Genomic DNA, 8,287 nt, shown 5'->3' on the forward strand with positions numbered 1-8,287 from the left:
GCAATGATTAATCAGTGTGGATGGTACAATCCGGTAATGTAAGTTTCAACTGGTTTAAGCTTGGGACAACCAGAAAAGGTTTATCAGAAGGGCGGCAAGGGACGAGATTTTTGGTTCATCCAAAGGAGGCAAGGGTTTTAGAAATCACGTGGTTTGCCTTTTGCTAAGCCCCGGGGATGGCGCGTGTCAGGCCCAGAGTGCTGATGTCAGCGCGGATCCGAGCCAGGCCTCGGGGGACTGGCGTTCAGACCTCGGGCCGCTCGCATCTCTAACAATTTGAGCCCTACTCTAAGGTGTGGTCACGGTCCCACCCACCCTGATCTCAGACTGGGCACGGTGCGGGAGGAGGGCGGATGAGGCCTCGCCCTCGCCTCTTTAGTAGGTTGGGTGAGTGTAGTGTGCAGGGAAGAGACGCGTCAGCGTCGGGGCCAGCCGGGCAGCCGGATCTTGGGCTACTGTGTCCCAACAGCCGGAGCGGATCAGACCGACCAGCCCTGCCCGCTCGGTCCCGCGCCCTCCAGACCCTGCGGTCTCCGTTTCTAGGGGCACATGGTTAGCTGCAGACGCCCACAGCCAATCCACTCTGCCAGCCTGCCCCTTCCTCTGCCAAGAGCAGCTTCTTCAGCCGCGCTACAGTTCCGCAGACACCTGCCCCACCCTGCCCTTCCCTTCTAGGGAAGACCGATCACGCGCCCAAGAACGAGACTCGCAAACTGGGCATTTCTCCGAGTCGGGCTGGAGCAAGTAGCTAGACTCCCGGTGAGAGTGGGAAGGAGCCTTAACAGGCAACCATGTGGCCCAATGGGTTTTCTGTGCCTTTGGGTGCGGACCAATGAGGCGTGTGGGGCGGGACTTCCGCTTCGCCTCGGTGTTGTCGTCCCTGCTCCTACTCCGGGCTGTGGGGGTCGGTGCGGATATTCAGTCATGAAGTCAGGGTAGGGACTTCTCCCGCAGCGACGCGGCCGGCCGGCGAGACAGTTTGTGTTGCGGGGGCTGGACTTCAAGGTAAGACCCTGTCCGGCTTCGCGGCAGCCGGGCAGCGGGTTATCGAGAGGCCCAGAGAACATACCCCGCTTGTTGGCCCTCGAGCTCGGAGTCGGCCCTGCTGCTGAGGTCTTTGCTGCCCCTCTAGAACTGGGCGAGAAGTAAATTAGGCTTTCTGCAAAAGGAATAAAATAGTCTTGTCCTCGGGGGACCGAGTCTCCCCTGCACTCTGATTCTGCGAGTTTGTGTGTGTCCAAAGTTGAGTTACCGGTTTTGCTTCTCTCATTCCCTTCTTGAGGCTGCAAGAGCCTGCCTGGAAAACATGTTCGGAAGGCTTTTCTTAGTCAAGCACCTGCCGCAACGTCCTCGGGGAAATCGCTTGACTTTAGTTGAGGGGGCTGTTTTGTCTTCGGATAGAAGGAGGGCAATCACTTCCTCTCTTTTACCCCCACCCCCTTTTTCTTTCCCTGTAAGCTTAGATTGCAGATTTGGGACGTGACCCCTGCTAGGGCCAGATACTACGGTCAGTCAGCAGCTCTGCCTGTACGCTTGACTTGACTTGCACTTATTAAAGAACTTTGTCCCAGAGAGAAAGAGAGAGTGGGCAGACATAGAAGCCAAACAGTAGTATCCCGGAAGCACTCATGCAACTTTGGTGGCAGCCACTAAGTTTTCTCTGCCAGTGTCTGGTAAATTCCTCTATTTTGTCCTAATCTGACAATAGTAAATAGTAAATTTCCAAAACTGTTGTTTCATCATCAGTTTCAGCACCGTGGGCAGCTGCTCGGGTCCTCTCTTGTTGCCCCAAACCTGCCCGGCTATTACTGTTAGTCAGTGATGCAGCAGGAACAGTGAAAACTGATGCATTCCTTTCAACAATGATGTGTTGTTCTCCAAGGAGAACATCTGCAGTTTTTGTTACAATATAAATAAGTAAGGTAGCTGTGCCTCCAAAGAGTTCTTGTGAAGAAACAAATCAATTCAAGATTTAAGGTAGGACTTTCAAGAGTTTATTCTGTTTAAGCACAATTTTTTTAATGGGTGGAGATTAGCTCCATATCGAAGTAACAAAACTGGACAGTGGTAGCAATTAAAAAGAACTTTAAACCGGAGGTAAGAAGTGTAGTGCAGTGCTGTAGTGCAGGGCCCATGAGGATTCATTAATAGATTTTAGAATCAATTTAGTACATTGACATAAGCATTAAAAAGAAAGAAAAAAATACCAGAGGACATTGAATGGAATAAAAGTAAATATTATGGCAAAAAGCTTTTGTTTCAGTTTTTAACAATATGCATGTGTCAAGAGGAAGTTGGAAATGTGAAGTGTATTAGGGATTATTGCAAAAACAAATGTTTCAAAAATACTAGATTCCAAATTTGGGAGTCAAGCTGGGTTCAGTTCTGCCACTTACTAATTCTGTGACATTTTCTGTAAATAACAAATGAGTTGTTATGAGGATTAAATGAAACAAAATTTGTCTATTACATAAGTTTTTTTGTTGTTTTGTTGGAAACTATTGAAGAGAAGGACAGTTATTTTTCTCTATGTAGGGAATGAGAACCGTTTTATTAGTTTTTTTTAACCTCTGCCTTTGTTTGAAGCTAGGCAGCTTGACATCTTGTCTCTATGTGTAATGCAAATCTTAGACAAAATCTTGGTTTGAGAGTTATAATACTGAAGGGTTTGGGATAAGTTCTCATCTCTCCTTGTATAAAGCTAATTTTCTCAATAATTTTGGAGGGGCATAAATTGTTGTTAGCATTCAGCTTTCTTCCCTTAATATTTTTCTGCATTCCAGAATAACGTAGATTTATCAGAACTTTTACAGGCACTAACTTTAGCTAATTGAGGGTAGGACTGAGGGTATGACTAAAGGGATAGATTTATGTCTTTGAGTTAAGTTGGATAGGAAGGCATTTTATGCCTTATAGTTCTTCCCATAGGAGATGTATGAAATGAAATAGTTTGGTCAACTATCATGGTATGTTTTGCTTACTTCGTGTAGGTGTGACCTAAAAATGGTTGGCATTTAAATAACAATATTTTTAAATCTGGGAATTAATGATGTTTAGCAGAAGGCAAATGAGTTTCAGTCAAAACAGTGTTTTGCACTGTTTGTCATGTTTATGTTATGTTTTGTTATGTTTGTCATAGCATTGCATATGATAGTTTCACATGACATAAAAAGGGGAAGAAAGTTGGTAAGCATTGTTACTTTTCCCAAAAGAGGAAACAAAATTACAAGCAAATTCCTTTTAATAAAGCGTACTGGTGAGTCATTGTTCAAAAATGTATGTATTCTATAGATATTTATTGAGCATATACAAAAGTAAAATAGTAAACTTTTATGAATCTTTTACATTACGCAGAAGTTGATTTGGGAACAACACAGCATATGATTGGTGTTGTCATAGTTTATATAACGTCGTATATCAATAACAACAAAACAGTAATGTAGCTAATACTGATTGGTTACTATGAGCCAAATACAATTCTAAGCCCTTTGTAATATCTCAGGTGGTTCTTACAGTCATTGATGTAATAGATGGTAAATTGTTTCCTTTTTATTTTTTTGGGGGGGACAGGGTCTTGCTCTGTTGCCCAGGCTGGAGCGATTATGGGTCACTGCACGCTTGACCTCGTGTGCTCAAGGGATCCTCCTATCTTAGCCCAACAAATAGCTGGGACTACAGTCATATACCCCCATGCCTGGCTAATTAAAAAAAAATTGTTTTTTTGTAGAGAGAAGGTCTCGTTATGTTGCTCAGTCTGGTCTGAAACTCCAGGGTTCAAGTGATCCACCTGCTTCAGCCTTCCAAAGTGCTGGGATTACAGGTCTGATACATCGTGCCTGTCTTATCCCCATTTAATAAGTGGGAAGTGGGGGAATTAAGGCATCACAGATACATAACTTGTGAGTTCACACAAGTAGCTGGTGGAGTAGTGGAGTAGCTGGAATTTGAACACAGGTATTCTGACTACGGAACGTCTGTCTCTTTTATGTCTTATTTCATTAAAAATATGGAATGCCGTGGGGCTATTGTGGATTCTTACTTGCTGGTGACTTTCGGTAAGCTCCTCCTCAGTTTCCTTAACTGCTTCCTTATTTGTTTTTGTGGGGATTCAGATAATTTGTGAAGCATCAGATGGAGTATATGTTTAGTAAATTATATGCCTTAGCGTTTTTTTTTTTTTTTTCATTGACAATAAGGTCATTTGAAAGATTGTTAGCAGTTGAAGGAGGGTGGAAAAAAAAAAAACTTCCATATAAGGACACTGCCCAAGCAAAGGTATAGAGATAGGAGAAGCAGAGTACATTTGGTAAGGATATGTTTAAGGACCAGACTGGTAAAGATAGATGGATACAGATTATGGAGATTCTTAAATGTCAGACTAAAGATTTTGTATATGATTTTTAGTTAAGAAGAAACTCTCTTTATGGATAATAATTTGTGAACAGGTCCAATGGAAGAGTGGAAGCCTAGAAGTAGGAATACCATGGAGTTTAACTATAGTAGTTGAGGCAAAAAGTGATGATTGTAGTGAAGGTACAGATTTGAAAGATGTTGACATTATAATGACATCGACACTGGGAACTGACCAGAGTATAGGCCTAGGACAAATTTTTGGGAGGATAGTGATGTTATTAGCAGAAAGAAGGATATTATCATGAAGAACAGGTTTTGGTGGAAGGAGATTTAGGAGGAGAGAGGATGATAGGGAGTTTACTTTTGGAGCTGAGGAGTTGTTCAGATATTTGGAAATATAGAATGAAAACTGGAAGCTCTGTGTGTTCTATGAAAAGGGAAGAGACCAAATGCTTACATTGTAAGGAAATGACGTAAAAGTAACCACTCCTCTGTGGATCAGAGTTTCACAAGGAGTGATGTGGCTCCTTAAATTCCTCACAAGTACAGATTTCTCAATGAAGATGCACCCATTATTTTTCCCTTTAGTGTATTTTGATTTGTGTCCTGGGAGATCAGGAGGTAAGTCAGTGGGGAGGAAAAATTTTTAGACCTAGCAAGGCTCCCGTTTATTAAAAAAATAGCTAGTAAACTGGAGACTAGGGGTTCCACACTAAGAATTTTGAGAGTCTGATTTTTGTGTGGTCCCAGGCATTTATAAACATATGTTGAATGTTGAATTGTTGAACATTTGAACATCTCCAGATTTGTTTTTTTTTTTTTAATTTTTTATTTTTTGAGAGGGAGTCTCGCTCTGTTGCCCAGGCTGGAGTGCAGTGGCGTGATCTGGGCTCACTGCAAGCTCCACCTCCCGGGTTCATGTCATTCTCCTGCCTCAGCCTCCTGAGTAAGTGGGACTACAGACGCCCGCCACCATGCCTGGCTAATTTTTTGTGTTTTTAGTAGAGACAGGGTTTCACTGTGTTAGCCAGGATGGTCTCAATCTCCTGACCTCGTGATCCGCCCGCCTCAGCCTCCCAGAGTACTGGGATTACAGGCGTGAGCCACCACACCAGGCCCAGATTTGTTATTTTTATTATAACTTCTTTGTTACTTTGAATTGGTTAATAACAAAACATTTAGAATCAGAGAGCCTGTGTGCTTGTTATGGGGGACAATGAAAGTCAGGGTGCAACTGATGAGATTGTATTTTACTTATAGCCAGGATTGTGGAAGAAGAGACTCAAAGGGTAAGAGGCTTACCATTTTTTTCCATTCTGTAAAACGATGTTGATGACAATACCAATTCTGAGAGTTGTTTTGAAATACTGAGTTAATATATGAAAAGTGTCTGGTACATGATAGATAGTAATTGAGATGTTTTTGTTATCAGTATTATTATCTTCATAAGTGGGGACAAACACAGAGATCCCAGAACCTATTATAAGAAAAAAATTAAAACAACTGGAGGCCCTTTGTACTTGAAAAAGGGCTCAGGACTAAGTCATAGAAGGACTGCAGGTTTCCTTTCTCGGAAGATTTTCTAGGGTTTGGTACAATTGGGTAGAGCATGATGTTGACTTAAGTATTAAAATATGTCCATCTCAACTATTTTCAGTTTCCTGCCAAGTTCTCAGTAACTGGCCAATGAAACAAACCAACAGAAAAATATTGTTGAGCATGATAAGAAGGTTTACATATCTTGTCATACCATTTTTGGAAACATTACTTGGATCCTACTACTTAGGGGTTTTTCTGTAACATTTATTCACTCAAACATTTGTTGAGTACCTTCTATATCAGGCACTGTTCTAAAGAGAAAAATCCTTGCCCTTATGGAGCTTATCTGCTAATGGGAGAAATAAGGTGCATTTTCATAATAGATGGTAATTAGATTTTTCTCGTACTATGTATTTGTACCTATTTAAGCAGATGGTAATAATGAATACTATACCAGATTGTAACTAATTTTGCAGAGCATTTGAAAGAAGGGACCATGTCTTTCTTATTCACGTTTGTCTCTCCCTTTTCCCCTTTCTCCCAGTGGAATGGCTTAGATGGATTTAATGCTCAACAAATGTAGGTACTCATCATATGTTTATTACAGGGAGAAGGTATTAAGGCAGAGGCTAGATAGATCTTAAAGATTAAAGGAGTCAGTTAAATGTGGCAGGTATTAAGGACCCATGTACCCCCTAGATTGAGGGTGAGAAGAAGAGAATCTGGCCGGGTGTGGTGGCTCACGTCTGTAATCCTAGCACTTTGGGAGGCCGAGGTGGGCAGATCACTTGAGGCCAGAGTTCGAGACCAGCCTGGGCAACATGGTAAAACCCCATCTGTACTAAAATACAAAAATTAGCCAGGCTTGGTGGCCCACTTATGTAATCCCAGTTACTTGAGAGGCTGAGGCAGGAGAATCGCTTACACCTGGGAGGCGAAGGTTGCAGTGATCTGAGATCGTGGCACTGTTCTCTAGCCTGGGTGGCAGAGCGTGACTCTGTCTCAAAAAATAAAATAAAATAAAATGAAATAAAATAAAATAAAATATAAAAATAAAAAGAGAATCCCCTGGTTTATCTATGAGGTTGGAATAGAAATAAAAGTTATATTTAGCTGAAAGCATCAGCATTATGGGAGTCTGGGTGTCACCCAACATTCCCACTTATTAGCTGGGTGACTTTGCGTAAGTATCTTAACTTCTCAGTTCATTTCCTCATCTGTAAATGAAGCAGTTGGAATTGTCAAGTTAAAAGTCTGCTTTTACCACTTCTTGTAAAATATCTCTTGCACTAATGTTTCACTTCACTAATGTAGATAATATAGGACCAAGCATGAGCTTCCATTGAATAAGCATCAAACTAAATATATACTCTTAGTTAATAAACTAATGTTTAAGAAAAGATGTCTACAAAATTTGTTGATGCTATTTACCAGTAAGGCTACATTGTAATTTTAAAAAATAGAACAAAATATTACCTGATATATAGTTTCCCCCTTTGCCATTATGTAAAGGAAAACTAAGCCATAGTATTTTAGACCTTAATAATGAATAATACTCACTTCCATATTTTAATTTATGCAACAGTTACTTGCCTCTGATATTGTGCTAGATGTTAAGTATTGTATATAGAATTAGAAAATGTATAGCTTCTAACTTTAAGGAGCTTAAGGAATAATGAGAGTGATGGACCATTTAGTTGTGTTGCATTTTGGTGTCATAGAGAAGCATATAAGGAGAGTCTGGGAGAAGAGAAAGTGTACATGGTTAGAAAGAAAAAAGACTGGAGGAATGGCAAGGAACTAAGCTAAATATACAAAGAGGAGCCAGTTTATGAAGAACTTCTTTGCTAAACCACAATTTAGTTCTGAACTGTATTCTGAAAACTGCTTACTCTGTTAAGGAATTTTATGCAGGCAGTAACATAATCAGGCATTTTTATGTCTACCTTTATATTCCTCTTAAGAGAAGGTGATCCCTGAGGAAGATATTTGTTATTTCTAGTTGTTTCAATGATATAGATCTTCCTGAGGAAATCGGTGTTTTTAACTTTGAAGTAAAGTCTGAGGAACGTTGTCAATTTTGTGGTTATGGAGTTAATAATTAAATATTAATGATCATGAAATATTCAGACATTAATATATTTAAATGTTTATTGCCATATTAATGTGAACTGAAAAGAAAACTAAAATTTTGGGATGTTTTGTGCTTTGATATAAGGGAGCTCCTGGTCACCTACAAGAATTTGGCTTAGAATCATTTTTAAGGAGTTAGAAATATGTTGACCTTGAATTGATTGAACATGAATGTAGCTCAGGCTTGCTCGCTCTTTTCTTTTCTTTTTTTATTTTCTTCTCTTCTCTTCTCTTCTCTTCTCTTCTCTTCTCTTCTCTTCTC

General features: G+C 40.6%; 1 protein-coding gene across 7 annotated transcripts in view; it reads left to right on the top strand.

Moving 5' to 3' along the window:
- Positions 1-351: 351 nt before the first annotated feature.
- RNF13 (ring finger protein 13) overlaps positions 352-8,287 on the top strand; it is a 182,875-nt gene continuing 174,939 nt past the window's right edge. For 2 of the 7 annotated variants that reach the window (XM_026449834.1, XM_026449836.1), the window contains exon 1: positions 358-1,005. The gene's annotated coding sequence lies outside the window, so the exon portion shown is untranslated. Of the gene's footprint in view, positions 1,006-1,493; positions 1,978-4,863; positions 4,975-5,613; positions 5,643-8,287 lie in introns of those variants that run through there. The other 5 variants (XM_023215414.1, XM_023215411.1, XM_023215415.1 and 2 more) reach the window with 5 other exon arrangements.

Source organism: Piliocolobus tephrosceles, chromosome 2 (assembly GCF_002776525.5).
Source record: "Piliocolobus tephrosceles isolate RC106 chromosome 2, ASM277652v3, whole genome shotgun sequence".
Classification (NCBI taxonomy): Eukaryota; Metazoa; Chordata; class Mammalia; order Primates; family Cercopithecidae; genus Piliocolobus; species Piliocolobus tephrosceles.